General features: G+C 53.1%; 1 non-coding gene across 1 annotated transcript; it reads right to left on the minus strand.

The window, feature by feature from the left end:
- Positions 1–284: 284 nt before the first annotated feature.
- Positions 285–357, minus strand: TRNAF-GAA. Its single transcript has one exon. It is a non-coding gene; the product is annotated as a tRNA-Phe (tRNA).
- Between the last annotated feature and the right edge of the window lie 19,148 nt (positions 358–19,505).

Raw genomic sequence — 19,505 nt, forward strand, 5'->3', positions numbered from 1 at the left:
AACTGGCAGCAGCTCTCTGATGGGTCAGCTGGAAGAGCAGTGGACAGGAGCCAGGGATCAGGAAGTCGTCCTTACATCACCTTTGTGACTCTAGCTTGAAGGGGAGCTTTTTCTTCCCCTTGCTGAGAAGCAGCAAGAGAAGAAAGAAAGGTCCGGTGGGCCAACTGGATGCAGAAGCCAATGCTGCCTTTTCCTGCAGTGAAGCCCAAAATGAGGGACTTGCATTGAGTAAAGGCAGTGCTGTGTTTCCAGCCCACTGCTGCAGCAAGAGGGATAAAACAGCCTGCTGAAGCCTGGGATTGAACCAGGGACCTTTAGATCTTCAGTCTAACGCTCTCCCAACTGAGCTACTTCAGCACCTGCAGGGGGCCTTTTTGGGCTGCTGCTTCTCACCTTGAAGTTTATTCTCCATAAACCATCTCTCCAGTCAACAATGGCCAATGCAAGACGGACATCGCTTGCTATTTTAGCCCTTGGAAACGTCATCAACTAGTCTCTGGATCTCTCGACTGCTGTGCTTCAGTTCATGGGGGAAAAGCGAGAGAAGCGACCTTTGAACAAAGGGCCTGGGGTTAACATCCTAACGCTGTCTGTCTCCGACTGTAACACTATTTAATACTGGCCCACCCTGTGCTGGTGAGTGCTCCATTGCTAGATGTTAGTACATTTCAGTTACTGTCAAAATTAAAAGTTTCTATATTCTTAAAAGAAATGATTATTTCACTTGCTTATATATGGCATTAATAAATACCCTTTTACACATCTTAGCATGAACATTTATTGTCTTATATGACAGAGTAAATCCCGCATCCAAACTGTGCATTGAAATCATGAAATGAGCTACAAATGCAATAAAAATAAGGTATTCAATGGTTTAACATATGGAGCGGGGCTGGGGGGTTCCGAAGACATGTCTTGCCTGGGATGCCACTTGGTCTAGGGGAGGCCCTATCAGGGAAAGCAGGAGTTAGTCTCACATGCCTATTTCCAGGCTGTAATCTGTGGGCGCCCTGCTCTGGGGGAGGGATCGCGGTAGCCCAGACTCAGGGCTGGAACAGGCCCCGGATTGAGGTGGTGGCTGCAGGGTTTGCAGCGCTCTGATGGCTCAGACAATGTGTCTCTCCCAAAGCCTCAGATCTGCGTCCCCAGAAGGCTCCTGCGCTGCCTCCGCTCCTTTCACAGTCTATAGCAAGGAGCAGCAGCAAGGGTCAGGGATGAGCCATGGGCACTAGGTGGGGGGCAGAGGCTTCAGGAGGAAACCCAGCCCCCAGAGCAGAGGGGGATAGGAGGCTTTTTCTCTCTCCTTAGCCACGGGCTAGAGCTCTGTGAAATGCCTCCCCGCCCACAGCCTGGGGAAGGGGAAGGAGCCCCAGGTTCTAGCTCGATTTGGATGAGGATCACTGGACCCTAGAACCACTCGCTGCCCTTTCCCGGAGAAACCTGTGATGCCCAGAACGGGGCTGAGATAAATGCTGACAGGAGTCAGGAATTGCTCCCCTGGAATAGCAGCAGGATTGGGCAGCTGGAAATCTCCCCAAAGGAGCTGAAGCCTTGGCGGGTCAGACATAGATGCCCCAGGTACTGCATGGGGGGCTTAGGTTTGTTTCTGGACAAGAGCAGTGAGAGTTTTATTGCCTCAACATTTCAGTAGAAAAATTCAGACCCAAAGTGTGTGTGGTGGGGAGGTCGATAGCGGTTTCTTTGGGTTTGATTTAGTTTGTTTTCTCATTCTCATTGTAAAAGCCCTGGATCATTTTGATGGGAACAATGTTTGTGGAAGGCCAAGGACAAGTAAGAAAAGTTAAAAATCTGCGTTGGAGTGAAGGGGGTCTCTGTGGGCGAGGGCAGGGGTGGAGATTTTCATGGGGAGGGGGTTAGGGGATAAACGAGAGGCTTTTGCGGGAACACAGGGGGATGTTTTGCAGTTTAACATCCCCACTTTCCTGTGCTGCTGCCCAGCTCCGACCCCACTGACACCCCTTTGACGAAGTGGGAATTTTCTGGATGTTTTGTTTGCATCTTGTGTGTACCTCAGTTTCCCCTATTTGTTGCACGATTATCTAGGTTAAAGGTCCAAAATGTGGGGTGCCCCCTGCCAGGGGGAATGGAGTAACATTCAGGGGGATGCAGCTGGGCCCGGGCCAGCCCCCATGGGGGTGGGGAGGAGGAGCCACCCAGCTCCACTCTTGGCTCCAGCCCCAGCTCTGGCCCCTGCCTCAGCCCCCTTACCCCTGTCTGTGTCCCTTCCCCCTTAGCTGCGGCCCCACTCCCAGCCACGACTCGGGGGGAATATGGACAGGGGTGGGGGGCATGACCCTGAAGTGTTTTGGGACCACGGATCTCGGTGGTGGGACAAGGGGGTTAAATCTTGGCAGAGACCCCCAAAGGGCAGGTGTGGCTGCTGTCGAGCTGCCTGGGCCCAGACAATGGCCACAAATTCTGTCTCCTAGCAACCGATGGCCGGGGCGCACCTGCTGCAAGAGGCCAGCTGGCCGGGAGGAGTCGGAGAACAAAGAACGAGCTGGAGGCCAGGTGAGCAGGTTACCAGGGAAACAGGACAAAGGACAGACGAGGGGCAAAGGGCCTGGCTGAGTTGGGCTGTTGGGAGCAAGGAGTCTGCTGGTTGGGGACTCGAGGGGAGAGCCCAGGCTCTGAGTTCGGGGTCTCTCCAAGATGGACGTTGCTGAATCTTCCTGCTTCCTGTGCGAACACAGAACTTTCCCAGGCTGGATCCCAGACCCCTAACGAACCTTCTGTTGTACAGCGCTGGCTGAGAGTCACTGGGGACTGTGGAAGTTGGGGTGCAGGACTCCCCTTCGGGGGGGGGTGGTGAGGCTTTCCGAGGTGTCTGATTCAGGTGGACTCACTGCAGGAAGCTCCTGGTGTGGAACAGGGGGGCTGAAAGGTCCAAGGTCAGTCCCAGGAGGTGCTGAAGCCAAGGAGGCTTCCCCCAGTGAGAGCGTCCCCTGGGGGTGTCACACTGAGGAGGCTCCTGCCTGGGTTTGACTCAGAGCTGTTCCAGAGCACGGAGCCTGTGTGCCCGTCACAGCCCCCCAGCATGTGACCTACAGGCTCCACTCTGGCAAAGCTCCCTGTAAATCAGAGACAAACTGCCCCCTTCTCCCAGTTACTCTCCCCTGCCGAGAACCCAGAGCAGCTCCTGCCTCGCTGGGTCTCCTGCCAGCCACAGCTGGCCAAGGAGCTGCCCAAGCCGTTCCCCTGGGTCCCTGTGCAGGGGCAGTGTCAGTTCCGACCTCACGAGTACAGTGGCGACGCTCCCTGCCTGTCACGGGGGGGACGAGGGCTTGATTCCCTGAGGAGGAAGCTGGGATTGTGACACCCGTGTATGTCTGCAGTGCAATTAAACCCCACAGCTGGCCCAGGCCGGCTGACTCGGGCTTGCCAGCCTCGGGATCCAGGGGCTGGAGCCTGACCACTGGGACCCTCCCCCCTCGCTAGGTTCAGTGGCCGATATACTGAAGATGAGTTGGTAAGTGGGGAATGTGCACTGGGTGCTGCCACTGGACAGACACTTCCCAGCAGAAGACCCACCCAGTGAATGTGATCCACTCTAAAAACGTGATGAAGGAAAGTCAGACTGGGGCTCTGGATTTATCATCTCGCAACGACTCGATTCAACTTGTTCAGGTTAGAAAGAAAGATTTTTTTTTTATCGCGAGCCTGAAAATTGCCTCCGGTGTGAAAGTCAGAGCTGGATTGTTTCACGCTCACGCACCCTTATCACTATTGAAGGAGTAAAGGAACGTGCAATCCAATGAAGCCTTAACATGTCATTTGCATCCTCAAGCCTGTCCCTGAGGCAGGATCTCGAGGACAGACAGAAATGTTACCCGGTGTCAGGAGGAGAGAGGAAAGCACTTCCCCTCGTGTATTTCCCCAGGCTGTTGTGCAAGGCAGCAGAGGCGCTTTAGGGCATTTTCTGTCACTGATTTTTTTCATGTTGGTGTGGGAGGAAAGACTTAGACCTGCCCCCTTTGTGACCTGTGAATGTGAAGTGACCAGATGATGAGTTAACAATGATGCTGTTGCACAGGATTTGATTGGAATTAGAAAACAAAAAGCCCTTAAAGTGGAACTCTTGGGTGAATAGAACGAGCTGATTTATAGTCAGCCTTGAAAGGCAATAGACTGTTACATTGGGCAGAACAGCCTGGTTTGGTTGGTTGGTTGTTGTCCCTGATAAATTGCAGAGCGTTCAGAGAAGAGCCACAGGAATGATTAAAGGCTTGAGCAGGGAGAGAAGTTTAAAAACAAACCGAACCTTCCCTGCTCCTGCCAGCTGTGACTGCTGAGGACATTTTCCTTCTCTACTCCAGGGTCTCTCTTCTGCCAGATTCTCAGCAAGTCAGGCCCCCTGCAGACTATGGCAGAGCAGTTTGGTATTAAGTTGCAGGACTCACAATGTAAGAGTGCAGCTGCTGTAGCACCTTGACTGACCATGGGCTAAATCCTGCAGCCCTGGCAGCCCAGGATAACCTCCCACTGGTGGTGATGGGAATTTAGCCTTTGTAACGATCTGCTGGTACCTGAGCTCTCAGATGTGAATTAAACTGGGGGCAGACCCAGCTCTAACCAAACAAGTGAAGGATGTAAGTGAAAGAGCAAAGCTGGCCCTGGGGAGCTGCTGCAGTCCCGTAACCACAGGTGGGAGGGACCAGAGGAAAACACCTGGAGCAGTACTGAGAAAAGGAAATTTGTCAGGGAGATCAGTAGCAATAAATGTGAACTGAAGGAGTGCTTTCTCCTCTGTGCCGACAGGTTTGAATTGTGTTACTGTACTATGAGATAAAGCTTTACAATATCCTGCTCTAATTTCAGGATGGGTCTGTAACCATAATTAGTCTCTGTAGAAGTGGGACTTTCAAAATTCCCAAGGAATTTAAGGGGTGGGGTTCACGGTTGGTCACCTGAGGGAGTGCAGTAGAATTCAAACCAAAGACCAGAGAGGCGAGAACAGGGATTGTGGGATACCTCCCGGAGGCCAATCACAGCACTGTAATCGACCAGGGTGTCTACACTGGCACCACGGGGATGTAGCTCTGGCCCAGAAAGCTGTACGCCTCTCGTTGGGAATCCTCTGATTTACTGTTTTACAGAGGGTGAAATGACAATTTTTCCTATCCCTGCCCTGTTCCTGCTCTTTGTATTAGTTCAATATAGTTTAAGGGAGTAAAATAGTAGAAAAAATATCTGCTCCAACACAACTTGAAGCAACATCAGAGCAACTGGGAATGAAACAATTTATTTCCAAAAGGGGAACTCGATGACTAACAATGGCTTTGAAATGGGGGAACAGTATAACCGTGATGCTCAGGGTTTGTTTAGACTAGGAAAAGTGATGGAATTTAGGTCAGTTGAAGGGGAAAGCTAATGCCAACCACTGCACCTGGGCATCTGTTCTAGAACTATAATTGTCTTTTTACATCAAGATCACTAACTTGAGCAGACAACGCCATGTACAGCCCTAGTGGATGGAAGGCACAGATACTTTTTGCCTCACTGTACCTTGTTGGGATCAAACCTCCAGGAGCTGATGAACATTCCTGGCTCAAAAGGAAAGGAGTTGATAGAAAAGATCACAGGACTGACCCCAAAGAAGGGTGAGCTGCAAAAGGCAGAAGCAGGTAACTCATCTGGTGGAGCTGAGAGACCACGGTGAAGATGGTGCAAAAATCACTATGTGGGAATTAGGAAATGTGATTTTTTTTTTAAATTTTGCCCAGCCCTAGTCAAGGGATTTATTACAGTTCTCTCTCATGTGGATTTTCTGATGTCTAATAAGGTCTGAGTTCTGATTGAACCTTTTCCCACACTCAGAGCACGTGTAGGGCGTCTCCCCTGTGTGGATTCTCCTGTGTGTGCTCAGGACAGAGCTCTGATTGAAGCTTTTCCCGCACTCAGAGCATGTGTAGGGCATCTCCCCTGTGTGGATTCTCTGATGTCTAATAAGGTCTGAGTTCTGATTGAAGTTTTTCCTGCACGCAGCGCACGTGTAGGGCTTCTCCCCTGTGTGGATTTTCCTGTGTGTACTCAGGACAGAGCGCCGATTGAAGCTTTTCCCGCACTCATGGCACATGTGGCGTGTCTCTTCCAAGTTAATTCTGTCACTTGTTATAAGGTCTGAGTGGCTACTAAAGTTTTCCTCTGGCCTCTGCTGAGTCTCACAGGCTTTTGTTTTTTCTGCGAGTCGACAACTCCCAGAAACATTCCCTTTGGATCTTCCTGATAAAGTTCCATGTGGTTCTCCTTGCTCAGCATCTTCCTGCTGGGGTTTCTCCTCCTCATTCTGACTCACCATCCCATCACCTGATGGGAGACAGAGAGAATCCAGACACAGGTCACTCCCTTTGCCGGAAAGAAAGAAAATCTTAGAGAGAGGAATGGTAAAAGGGATGAACAATCCAAAATATGTGTGGGAGAGATCAAACCTATCAGGTGCTGATTTTCCCCAAACCCTTCACCAGTGCGAGAAACGCTTCGACTTGGCGAGATAAGTCGTCCTGGTGGAAGAATTCCTACTTCCCAAGAGGACCTGTTGTACCGAAGCAGAGCAGCACAACTCCGATTGGTTCAACCATGCAGGAGCCATGCAGTGAGATGAAGGGACTGCAGGTCTGGGTGGTGAAGCCTGCCGAAGTCCTGTGTTATGAGGTCCGGCCACAGTGGCAGGGGAATCGGATCCGCCACTGAGAGGTCGAACAACAGGGTGTACCAGTGCTGCCTCGGCCATGCTGGAGCAATGAGGATCAGGTTGGCTCTGTCCCTGCGGAGCTTGAGAAGGACTCTGTGAACAAGGGGAAACGGCGGAAAGGCATAAAATAGGTGCCTTGTCCACGGGAGGAGGAATGCGTCTGAGAGGGAGCCTGGGGAGCGTCCTTGGTAGGAGCAGAACACCTGGCATTTCCTGTTCTCTCGGGAGGCAAAGAGGTCTATGCAGGTAAAGCCCCACCTCCGGAAAACGGAATGGATGATGTCAGGACGGATCGACCATTCGTGAGACAGGAAGGATCTGCTGAGGCGATCTGCCAGAGTGTTCTGGACTCCTGGGAGAAAAGACGCTACCAAATCGATTGAGTGGGCTATGCAAAAGTTCCACAGGTGAGTGGCTTCTTGGCAAAGTAGGGAGTAGCACGCCCCGCCCTGCTTGTTTATGTAATACATGGTCGTCGTGTTGTCTGTGAACACAGATACACAGTGGCCTTGGAGATGGACCCGAAACACCTGGCATGCTAGACGGACTGCCCTCAGCTCCTGCACATTGATATGCAGGGTCAGCTCCTGGGGCAACCAGAGGCCTTGAGTGTGAAGGTTCCCGAGGTGGGCACCCCAACCCAGAGATGATGGGTCTGTGGTTAGTGCCAGCGAGGGTTGAGGAGGGTGGAACGGCATCCCTGCGCAAACTACAGTGAGGTCCAGCCACCAAGTGAGGGAGTCGAGAACCTTCCTGGGGATAGTGATCACCGAATCTATATTGTCTCTGTGTGGATGGTATAGAGAAGCAAGCCAGGTTTGGAAGCACCGAAGTCGCAGTCTCACGTACTTGATCACAAAGGTGCAGGACGCCATGTGACCTAATAGACCGAGGCAGGTGCGCACCGACGTTGTCGGGAAGGATTGAAAACTTCGAATGATCGAAGACATTGACTGAAAACGTGGCAGAGGAAGGCAGGCCCTGGTCAGATTGGAGTCCAGAACTGCTCCAGTAAAGTCTATTCTCTGCGTTGGAGTCAGGGTAGACTTTTCTACATTGATCATGAGGCCGAGCCTCCCAAAGAGGTCTTTGATGACACACAGGTGCTGTGATACTTGCACCTGGGAAGTCCCTCGAATGAGCCAATCGTCGAGGTACGGGTAGACGTGTATTCGACGACGGCGGAGGGAGGCAGCTACAATGGCCATACATTTGGTGAAGACTCTCAGGGCCGTAGAAAGACCGAAGGGAAGCACCGTGAACCGGAAGTGCTGTTGGTTGACCACAAAATGGAGAAACCGTCTGAGCGGCGGGTAAATGGCGATATGGAAATACACATCCTTCATATCGAGGGCGGCATACCAGTCTCCCGGATCCAGGGATGGGATGATGGTCCCCAGGGATACCATGCGGAACTTGAGCTTTATCATGAATTTGTTGAGTTCTCGCAGGTCGAGGATCGGTCGTAGACCACCCTTTGCCTTGGGGATTAAAAAGTAGCGGGAACAGAACCCCTTGCCCCTCATGTCCTCTGGCACCACTTCTATGGCTCCCAGCGTTAGGAGCGCCTGAAACTCTTGTAAGAGGAATTGCTCGTGAGAGGGGTCCCTGAAGACGGACGGGTGGGGAGGGTGGGATGGGGGTGGAGAAACAAATTGGAGGTGGTATCCTGTTTCCACCGTGCAAAGGACCCAACGGTCGGAGGTGAGCTGGGACCATGCAGGGAGGAAATGGGAGAGGCGGTTGAAGAAGGAGGGAGAAGGATCCGGCAGGGAAACTGGTGGGCCGTCCTCAAACATCCCATCAAAAGTTTTGTTTTGGCCCCGTAGGTGGTTTAGGGGGCGCTTGACTTTGGTTTCCCTGAAGGCCAGACTGTCTCCACCGATTGCCCCTGCCGCGCCGTCTGGTCGTATTCTGGCGTGGTCTAGGCTGGTTATAAGGGCGGTATGGTTGGGGCCAGAAGGACCTATGTTGGGTCACCGGCATGTGCATACCCAACGAGCGCATTATGACTCGATTGTCCTTGAGGCTCTGCGCAGATCCGAGAAAAGGCCCTGGCCCTCAAAAGGTAAATCCTGAATTGTCTGCTGCAATTCTGGGGGAAGGCCTGAAGCTTGTAGCCAGGAGATGCGTCTCATCGTTACCCCGGACGCAAGCGTTCTGGCTGCTGAGTCCGCTGCATCCAGAGAGGCCTGGAGGGAAGTTCTCGCCACTTTTTTACCCTTCTCTAGTAGGGCCGTAAACTCTGCGTGGGACTCCTGGGGAAGGAGTTGTGCAAACTTCCCCACAGACACCCACGTATTAAAATTATAACGACTTAGGAGGGCCTGCTGGTTTGCCACCCTAAGTTGGAGGCCTCCAGCCGAGTAGACCTTACGGCCTAGGAGGTCCATGTGCCTAGCCTCCTTCGCCTTAGGAGCCGGTGCTTGCTGGCCATGACGCTCCTGTTCGTTCACGGATTGGACAACCAGGGGGCAGGGAGGTGGGTGGGTGTAGGACCATATATTTTCCTTGGCGGGACCATATATTTTCTCTCTACTCCCTAGCTGTAGGTGTAATAGAAGCTGGGGATTGCCAAATTGTGTCTGCATTGGCTTGAATAGTGCGGATGAATGGGAGAGCCACTCGAAGGGGCGCATCCGCCGATAATATGTCTATGACAGGGTCCTCTATTTCAGCAACCTCCTCCACTGGCAAATTCATGTTTTGTGCTACTCTCCGCGAGAGGTCTTGATGGGCCCGGAGGTCAATAGGCGGAGGACCAGAGGAGGATGTTCCTGCCACTGCCTCATCAGGAGAGGAGGAGGAGGAGAGGCCCGGTACCAACGGATCCTGAGGTGGGTCATGGACCGGCAGAGCACCATCTGCATCTGGTGGAATCTCAGGGTCTGCAGATTGAAGTGGATCCTCGTCCGTGCCCGCGGGAGGAGGATGGCTTACAGTCGCTTCAGGAACCCTGTGCTCTGAGGGGCCGGAGCGTTGAGCCACAAGTGGGGCACCTTGGGCCTCGTGATATGCCCACGGAGTCCAAAAGGCCCATTGATGAGGACCTTGCTCCTGGCTTTGTGCCTCTGGATGGTGGCATGGAATATCAGATGCCCGGTCCTGGCGGTAAGAAGCACTCCCAGCCCGAGACGATATTGATGTGTGTCTCGAAGGACACGGTGGGGCCGAGAGACCCTGGTAAGGTACTGCTGTTGCTGACGTGCGGTCATGGGGTGGTACCAGTGAGCGGTACCGGTTTTGTCGGTACCGCGAACGAAACCGGGACCTTCTACTGTGCCAGTGCCGGGAGGTCGACCGGGATCTCGAGTCCCTGTGCCGAGAGTGACTGCGGGACGTACGGTACTGAGATCGGTACCGAAAGCCGGATCGGTACCGGGAGTATCTGTCTGGTGATCGACATCTTGAACATCTCCGCGATACGACCAGTACCGCGATGGAGAGCGGTGCCGGGACTGCGGCGGTGCGGGATTGGGAACGGCGGGAGCGGGCGTCTCGAGACCGAGACCTGGAAAGACGTCTCTCCGGTGGACCAACAGAAGGAGGCCTTATGAGGGCGGCTTGCCGATGGATTGGATAACCCACACCGGCGGTGCCGGGGGTTGAGGCTGCATCGACTCCATCAGCATGATGAGCTCTCTTGCCATTGAGAATGTCTCCGGCGTAGAAGGGAGAGCGAGCTCGATCACAGCGTCAGCCGGGAGCTATGTGGCACGGACTCAACAGCCCTTGCGGTACCAGAATCGACGGTGCGCGCTGGAGCAGCTGCCAACTGCGGTGCCTGTGTTGACAGTGCCGCAGCCGTTACTGGGGTCTGACGGACGGACTTTGATGCTTGCTCCTTTTGCAAGGATGGGGTCGGAGCAGTACATCGTTTCCCCATCGAGGAAAGGGAGCGGTGCCGGAGAGCCGGTGCCGGCAGATGTCAGTGCCAGGAGTCCTTCTTGGTACCAGAGCGATCCGGTGCTGAAGGTGCGCTCCTCACCGATGCGGTCTGTTGGGCGGTCGGTGCCGGCACCGTGGGACTAAAGGCCGATTCCATAAGGAGCTGCTTTAGTCGGAAGTCCCGCTCCTTCTTGGCTTGAACGACTTGCAAATTCGGCACTTGTCTGTCAAGTGGGATTCTCCTAAACACTTTAGGCAGGAGTCATGAGGATCCCCCACTGGCATCGGCTTCTAGCACGCCGAGCAGGGTTTAAATCCCGGCGCCTTGGGCATGAGCCCGCACCGGGTTGGAGGAAAGGGGGCTATTCCCCCAATCCCCCGCTTAACTATATACACTAACTATGAAAAAACGTACTAAAACTAACTATAACTACAAGAGCTTGAACTATATACACGATAAAGGGTAAATAACTCCGAGAAGCTAGGGATGTGGAGGTCAGCAAAGCCACTCTCCACAGTTCCAACGACCGTCACGGGCGGTAAGAAGGAACTGAGGGGCGGGTGGGTCGGCAGGGGTATATATCCGGTGCTATAGCGGCGCCACTCCAGGGGGCGCCCAGCCGACCCACCGAGTGTTGCTAGGCTAAAAATCTTCCGACGAGAGTGCACGCAGCGCGTGCACGCAGTGCGTGCACACTTACTGGAATGGATATGAGCAAGCACTCGAAGAAGAACTATATTTACCCTGAGGATATAACCCCTGCTAGGGACAATAATGAACTGAGAGACCTCCCAAGGGCTTTGTTGGGCATCCCAGATGTTTCCTTCAGGCACTTACAGATTCTGAGGTGGTTTAATGTTTCCTCACCTGTGCAGGGAGATCTCAGGATCTCTCTTTCCTCTGAACCCTGGAGGTCTGGGACCCATGGCTCTTCCCCTTGTTCCAGCTGGGAGATCACATCATGCTGGAAAACTAGAAACCCTGCTCAGATGAAAGAAAACAAAGGAATTCAGTTGATTTCATAAGACTTGGTCATAAAAAAACATTCTATTAATTTAACTTCAGTGCTTAGTGTGACCTGGTGGGCCAGGGGCAGTTCTCACTGAAAATGCCAAAGTTAGGGCAGGCTGAAAAAGGGAGAGCAGATGCTCCCAAAACTGCTGGTTAACACTGAAGTTAAACTCACCGACCAGTCACCAACTGTGCTTCTGATCCCCCACACGGGTTATCGAGAAGCTGAAAAAAGAAATCACACGGCCCCCTTTATTGCATCCCAGTTCTCTGGCTCCTAATCAGCAACTAAGTCCACTACAGTGAGAGGTTATTTAAAAACTCTGCTCACATAAACAAAGTGTTTCTCTGACCCCAAAGGGTCACCCACATCACCAGGTCAGTATAGGTTTGGATATTACCCGAAATTCCATCCTTCCAGACAATCCTTTAGCATCTAAACTAAAGGTTTAAACGAAAGAAAGAAAGATGTTAAATGGGAAAGCAGTCAGATACATTCCAAAATTGATATATCAGGTTAGGTAATAATTGGAGATATACCAATCTCCTAGAACTGGAAGGGACCTTGAAAGGTCATTGAGTCCAGCCCCCTGCCTTCACTAGCAGGACCAATTTTTGCCCCAGATCCCTAAGTGGCCTCCTCAAGGATTGAACTCACAACCCTGGGTTTAGCAGGCCAATGCTCAAACCACTGAGCTATCCCTCCCCCCATTCTTAGCAGTATTGGTGAGTTGCTGGCTTGAAAGTCCATCTGGAACACATCCACAGATTGGATGGGTCATTCAGTCCTTTGTTCCAGAGTTCAGTTTGTAGAGAAGTTGCTCCAGAGGTAGGAAGGGGATTGCAGATAAAATGGAGATGATGCAACTGCCCTTTATATTCCTTTTGCCATGTGGCTTGTACTTCCTGTGTCCCAAACACAAGATTCACAGCATGTGGCATGGAAAAGCCTTGGAGTTCTCAGTAGACAGGCATACCCTGACATGTCTTGCTGACTCAATAGGTGTATCCCCTTGGTCCTTTCCATGGGCTCATTGTACAGCTGATGACCCTCAATGGGCCATCAAACAGGCTAGGCAGTGTTGATGTCAATATGTCTGGGGGTGTCACCCAGAAACACTGCACAAGTCTGGAAATACAGAATCATAGAATCTCAGGGTTGGAAGGGACCTCAGGAGGTCATCTAGTCCAACCCCCTGCTCAAAGCAGGACCAAACCCAACTAAATCATCCCAGCCAGGGCTTTGTCAAGCCTGACCTTAAAAACCTCTAAGGAAGGAGATTCTACCACCTCCTTAGGTAACCCATTCCAGTTCCTCACCACTCTACTAGTGAAAAAGTTTTTCCTAATGTCCAACCTAAACCTCCCCCTCTGCAACTTGAGACCATTACTCCTTGTTCTGTCATCTTCTACCACTGAGAACAGTCTAGATCCATCCTCTTTGGAACCCCCTTTCAGGTAGTTGAAAGCAGCTATCAAATCCCCCCTCATTCTTCTCTTCTGCAGACTAAACAATCCCAGTTCCCTCAGCCTCTCCTCATAAGTCATGTGCTCCAGCCCCCTACTCACTTTGGTGGCCCCCCGCTGGACTCTCTCCAATTTATACACATCCTTCTTGTAGTGTGGGGCCCAAAACTGGACACAGTACTACAGATGAGGCCTCCCCAGTGCTGAATAGATGGGAATGATCACGTCCCTCGATCTGCTGGAAATGCCCCTACTTATACAATCCAAAATGCCATTAGCCTTCTTGGCAACAAGGGCACACTGTTGACTCATATTCAGCTTTTCGTCCACCGTAACCCCTAGGTCGTTTTCTGCAGAACTGCTGCCCAGCATTCGGTATAGATATAGTTATAGATATACCCTACATATCTATAACTCACAATACAAAGGTGATACAAACATAGAAACAATATTATCATACTTGGCAAATCATAACATTTTCACTGACACCTGGCATGGCATATCTAGCACAATTCATTGCAATTTTATCAGATTATATTATTATTTTATTATTAATACCAAAGTGTCTCACAATTCCATACAGTGTCACACTTGGTAAAACAGTGAATTCCCAGGACCAGTACCCCAGGTCCTTGAAGATGCTGAACACTATGCTTATGAGGGATTGAAATACCCACATATCTGCTGGGAACACACACACAGACACTGTGTCAGTCTATACCCTGTGTTCACTCTTCTAGAAAATTATGATCAATTTTGTACACAGTATGGCTTGTGAGGTATCATTTGAAAACGCATAATCTTCTGAATATTATCCTCCTGTTAAAATGTGTAGTAACACTGTATGTAAAGATATGAGATTTTACTGTATGATATTACTGAAAAAGTTACAATTCTGGGGAACACCCACAGAGCAGTTCCTCAGAGACAGCAAGGCAAACAGCTGGTCAAACAGCCATTCTCTTGCAGGGGGAAGGTGTGAAGAAGACATTTACATTCCATCACAGGGACCTCTTGAAGCTGTTGTGGAAAACAACCACATGATTGATTTTGAATCAGCTTAGCCTGAGGCTCTTTTCTTGGTTAAAAGTGCACAGGAGCAACAGCTATTGGAATACTGTCCCCCTGAGCTAAAAATCACACAAGCCTTTTAAAGCTTAAAACCCCAAACAATGACACATACGTTGCACGTTAATTTCCTTACTTGGAATATATTGCAAAATATGATGCAGGTCAAAAGCAAGCTGAACAATCAGTTTTCCATATTCGGCCTTTCCTGTTATTGTTATTACACCTGGTGATATGGGAGCAACACTCTGCATGTCTCAAGAAATGTCACTACCAACCTAGACCATTTTCACATGCTGGGGCACAATCAAGATCAGTGAGTTGTGTCATCTGTAACCCTGGGTGAGATTCAGTGTTCTGCTGCTGGAGATCCCTGTCTGGATACCTCCAGCCAGCATTCAAGGACGCACCAAGTGTCTGTGTGAAAAGTAACCCTGGACCAGCAGCTCTGACTCCAGCCGCCTGCTTGTTACATCCCAAGCACTTTCTGGTTTGGGTAGAGAAGGCTCAGGGTTTGAGAGAAAGCCGGGGGAAGCTTCTGTTCATTACGCTGGACCTAACCCCCAGTTTTACTTGAGTAAAGAGGAGCTATTTGACACTGTGCGATACGGCTCCTGTGCTCTGTTCCCAAAGTGTTCGGCAGCAGGAGGGTCTCTGGTAGTGTGTGTGTGTCACTGGCATATTGGGGTGATGCTGAAACAGGACAGAGTAGAGGTGGCATTGTGGGGCTGGCGTGAACCTTAACTCTTCATTTCCCCTTCCAAGAACGGAGGGACAGGAACCCTTACCCAGCGAGGTCACAGTCTCATAGTTCTCCTGCATGACATCCCAGTAGAGGGCTCTCTGAGTGGGGTCCAGCAGAGTGTACTCTTCCTTGGTGAAATGAACAGCCACCTCCTTGAAGGTCACCGGCCCCTGAAAGAGCAAGAGTCCAACACTTAGCACCTGCTGCCCCACTCACAACCCCACTATTTGTGGCAGAGAGGAGCGAATCAAATGGAAGCTCTGGGTGGATCGCAGTCAACAGAGTCCCAGCCTGAACCCACTCCGTGTATCCAGCAAATACCAGGGTGAGGGGACGAAGCGAGAGCCCCTTGTCTCTCCCAGCAGATCCATCACACACCTACCAGCCATCGACTGATACAGGAGATGGAGCCCCTAGCAGGGTCCAGGGAGAGCTCCCTGGTAGGAAGCTAATAGCCTCCTCCTTGTGAGGAGCGGGATATGAAGGGAGAGGCAGCTCCAATAAGCCTGACTCATGGGTGCCCCCTTCATATCTCACAGCAGCCGCTGATTAGTGAGCTCAGGCTCCAGCACTGGGAGTCTGGTCAGTTTGATAGCTCCATGTAGGTGGGCTATTTTCTTTCTTCACAAATTAGGGCATTTCCACCGCCGAACCTCCTGGGTCTGTGCCTAGAATCTAGGCCACTTATTAAATAACTCCCAGCAGGTTTGCTACACCCTGGCCTCCTCCTTTCCCCACGCTGTGAATTTCCTGCCCGCTCCAACCTCCAAACCAGACTGTGCAAACCTTCCCATCTCCGGTGTATTTCCTGTCCCTCTCCTCCAGCAGGAACCCACCAGCAACCCCCCGACAATCTCTACCTGAGTTGGCTCCACTGCAGCCATTTCTCTTCCCTGTCCCATGCCAGGCTGGGATGAGCTGGAGCAAAACATGGACGTCATTCTGCAGCCTGTCTGGGGGAGAAGGGCAGTTGTGGGCGTTTCAGAACCGGTTTTAGTTAATTACACATCAGAATCCCCAGGCCTTTTCCTGCAGACAGACACCTAGATTCTGCCATGCTGGGAAATGCTCAATCTGTTTATTACAATGTAGATCTGGCCCCTCCTGCCAGGCTAAGCCCAGACACATTTTAACCTCCCTTCTCCCTCCTCACCCCGTAACAAAGTCTCTGAACACAAGGCTAGAAAAGAGCAGAACCAAAGGGGTCACTGTGGGGGATTCCCTCGGACACTGACCCCACGGCAGCCACACCCCAGCAGGGGGAATATGGAGTCAGAAACTGGCTTTTCCTCTGTCTGATCCTTGTTTTGTTCACTGGAAAATGGTTCTGCCCAGGGATGCAGCAATACATGTGTCTGGGTGGACTAGAGAGCTGGAAATCTCTCCCTCCACTCATTTCTACCACTGCCCCTTTCAGTCTCTCCTTCCTCTGTCCTCTCTCTCTGCCCCTCTGTCTGGGACAGTCCCATTCCTGGGGGCTTTGCTCTCCCATGGCTGGATTTTCTCCTGGCAATTGATACGGGGAGGAGAAATGTGGAGGGGCTGTTTGTGCAGAGTCACTTTCTTGCCAGTCCCCAGAACTTTCCCTGAAGTCTGTCAGTTACCTAGAGACTCTGGCTCAGAATTTAGTATTAACAGGGCCCAGGGCTGCCCTAGGGGGCTAGTACCAGCTGGAGAAAGTCATCCCCTGGGCCGGGCAGAGAAGCAGCTTTAATTCAGGTCACTTCCCAGCACAGAACCCCTCTGGGGGAGCAGCAGCTGCTAAGCCTGGTCTCCCCGATCACAATGGAGGCTGCAGCGTCTGACCCAGGAAGCTGAACCCCAGTATCCTGAGCAGAGAGGGACAGAGCGTTTGAGCAGCTTCCCTCCTTTAGCTCTCTGGGGAGAGCAGCTAATGAGAGCCCCTCCTCACAGGGAGAATTGCTAATCTCATTTGCCCCACTGTCCATCCGGAGTCACTCCTTGTCTTTCCATACAGTGACTCTGGATTAACAATGGTCTCAATGAAAACAGAGTTCAGAAAGAATGAGTCCAGAACGCTGGGGAAGAGACCATTGTGCGGCAGTGCTGACCCCCCTCCCACCTCCATCTCTCCCCAGATCCAGGACAAGGACTGGACAATCTAGGAGAATGGAACTGGAAGTTCCTGCAGTTTTCAAGAAGGGAGAAGAGCAAAAATCTGTGATTTCGCCTCACAGTGTTTGATAAGTGGCTAGAAAGTTATCACGGTGACTGGGCCTGGCCGGGGAATGTCGGGCAGTGCTTGGAGCCAGGATTCTGGCATAAGCTAATCAGGGAGAAGCAGGAAGGTCAGGAGCAGCCCCCAGAGCCCCAGCCAACCCCCCCAGATACTCCCTGGGACGCAGCCCCCAGAGTCCCTGGCCAGGGACCTCAGATACCCCTCAGAGCCCCACCGGCCAGACAACCCCCACCAGACCGTCACTGACAGGTTGGGAATCCCAAAGTGTTCCCCCCACCAAGAGACCCCAACAGCCAGAGACCCCCCAAAAGAGACCCCCACTGGGAACTCAGTCCCTCACTGCCTGCCTAGGATCCCCCCCCCGCCCCCCGCCCTCCAGCAGGATCTGCCCTGCCCTTTGCCTGGCACCCCCTCCTCCCCCCTGCGGGATCCCCTGGTGCTTTACAGGGGCAGCCCCTGGCCTAGCGCCGGGGATTCTCCCACACACACTCTGTGCACTGGGCAGGGCAGTGATCCCAGGAGTCTGCGGGGGAAGCCCAGACAGAGCCCCTGGCACAGCACCAGGCTCCCTCTAACCCCCTGTCCCGCCTCCCCAAGAGACGCCCACCCGGCTGTTCTGCAGCCACCAGGCCCCAGCGATACCCACCTCCAGGACCCACAGCCTCAGGGCTGGGCACATCACACCCACACCCTGAAACTCCAAATCTCCAGAACCCACCAACCTCACTAGGGTCCCCCCTGCCCAGCCACCCAGAGGCCTCCCCCCACCACAATCCCCCTTCAGCTGCTATCTCCCCCCACAGCCCCACCCCACCCAGCAACACTGTTACCTCACAGTGCCTGAGAAGTGGATAGAAAGTGACCACCGCCCCTGCTGGCCAGTCACACAGGCAGAGGAGCCCTGGGTGATGCCTCTTGAACAGGAGTATGGAAGGCCTGGAGGGACAAAATATGTAAGAAATGTCCATGCCTGTTACTAAAATTATTTATAAATAAATTATTCACTTCACACAACCCATATCCCACCCCCCTTTGGTTAGTAACAAACCCTAATAACAAAGCACATCTGTCTTTCTTTATAATGTAAGCAAGTTGTGATGCCCCAGCAACTTTCTTATCAGCATAGTTGCCAAGCACCAGACACTGGAAGACAGGAGTTAAGGCAGCTGGTAACTTGAGGAATGCACCTCCCTTTCGTATCTCACTTTTTCCCAGGGCTTTATGAAACATGCTGACTTCAGTCAGATTGACATAACTGGTTTTTGTGCTACATCTTTATTCAGGCCTAACACAAACTCCCTCCCAGGGTCCACCCCCACCTCCCTGCACCCCAACCCCTGCCCAGCCCAGAGCCTGCACCTCATGTACCCAAACTCCCTCCCACAGCTTTGGGGGCAGGGTGAGGAAGGACGGACAAAACTTGGACCAGTTCTGGGCATCACCAAAAGTTATATAAACCTGGTGACGCTGAGCTGGAGCCCCAGTCAAGGCACATCTCTCTCCTTACAGTGGGGGACTCTGTGGGGCAGGGCGCTGCTGGGGGTTTATTCCGTCCTTTAATGGCTGTGGAAGGGGGAACAGGGAGAGAATTTGCTCCTCTGTTCTCTGCGGAACACGTGCAGGCAGCAGGATTATCTCCAGGGCTGTAACAAAACACAAGCAAGCAGAGGGGAAGGGATTTCCTGCAGCATGGATTCCCAGTGCAGCTCCCAAGCTGTGCCCTGGCGAGCTGTGCCCAGGGGATTTAGACGCTTTAGAGGCAGGTGATTGACACGTGCTGGGTCCCATCTCCAGCGCTGACCTGACACGTGCTCGCTGCATTCTCAGCCGGGGGCTCCGGAGTCTGATGGTTCAGCAGCACCAGCCCCGCCCCCGCTTTTCCCCTGGGGAGCCCCGGCCCCGGCCCCCTCCTCCCCCCGCCGGGCTGAGGCGGGTCCCCGCGTGTCCCACCCCCCTGCGTGGGGCCCGGGGGCGGGCCAGGTCGGGAGGAGCCGCCCCTTCCTCCCCCGGCCCCCGCCCCTTTGTGCGGCAGCGGGGCCATGGCCGGGGCCGGGAGCGCGGCGTGGGGCTGCTCCAGCCCTGCAGCCCGCGGGGCAGCGCGGTGAGGCCGGGGGCAGCGCGGGGCGGGGACACGCGTGGGGCGGACACGCTGCCGCCGGGGCGGGCCCGGCTGCCTGGTTCGCCCCTGCCCGGGGGTCCCAGGCTCCCCGCGGCCGGGCGGGGCTGCGGGGCGAGTGTCTCGGACGGGGCCGGGGCGACGGAGCCCGGGAGCGGCTGGGCCGGGAGCTGCAGGAGGGCCGGAGCGCGGCTCGGCTCAGAGCTCGAGCCCAGGCTGGGCCCGGGGTCGGATCTGGGGTGTCAGAGCCTGGCGGGGAGCGGCTCTGGATGGGGCTGTGGGGAGCTGGGAGTGCGC

Source organism: Mauremys reevesii, linkage group 14, assembly GCF_016161935.1.
Source record: "Mauremys reevesii isolate NIE-2019 linkage group 14, ASM1616193v1, whole genome shotgun sequence".
NCBI lineage: Eukaryota > Metazoa > Chordata > Testudines > Geoemydidae > Mauremys > Mauremys reevesii.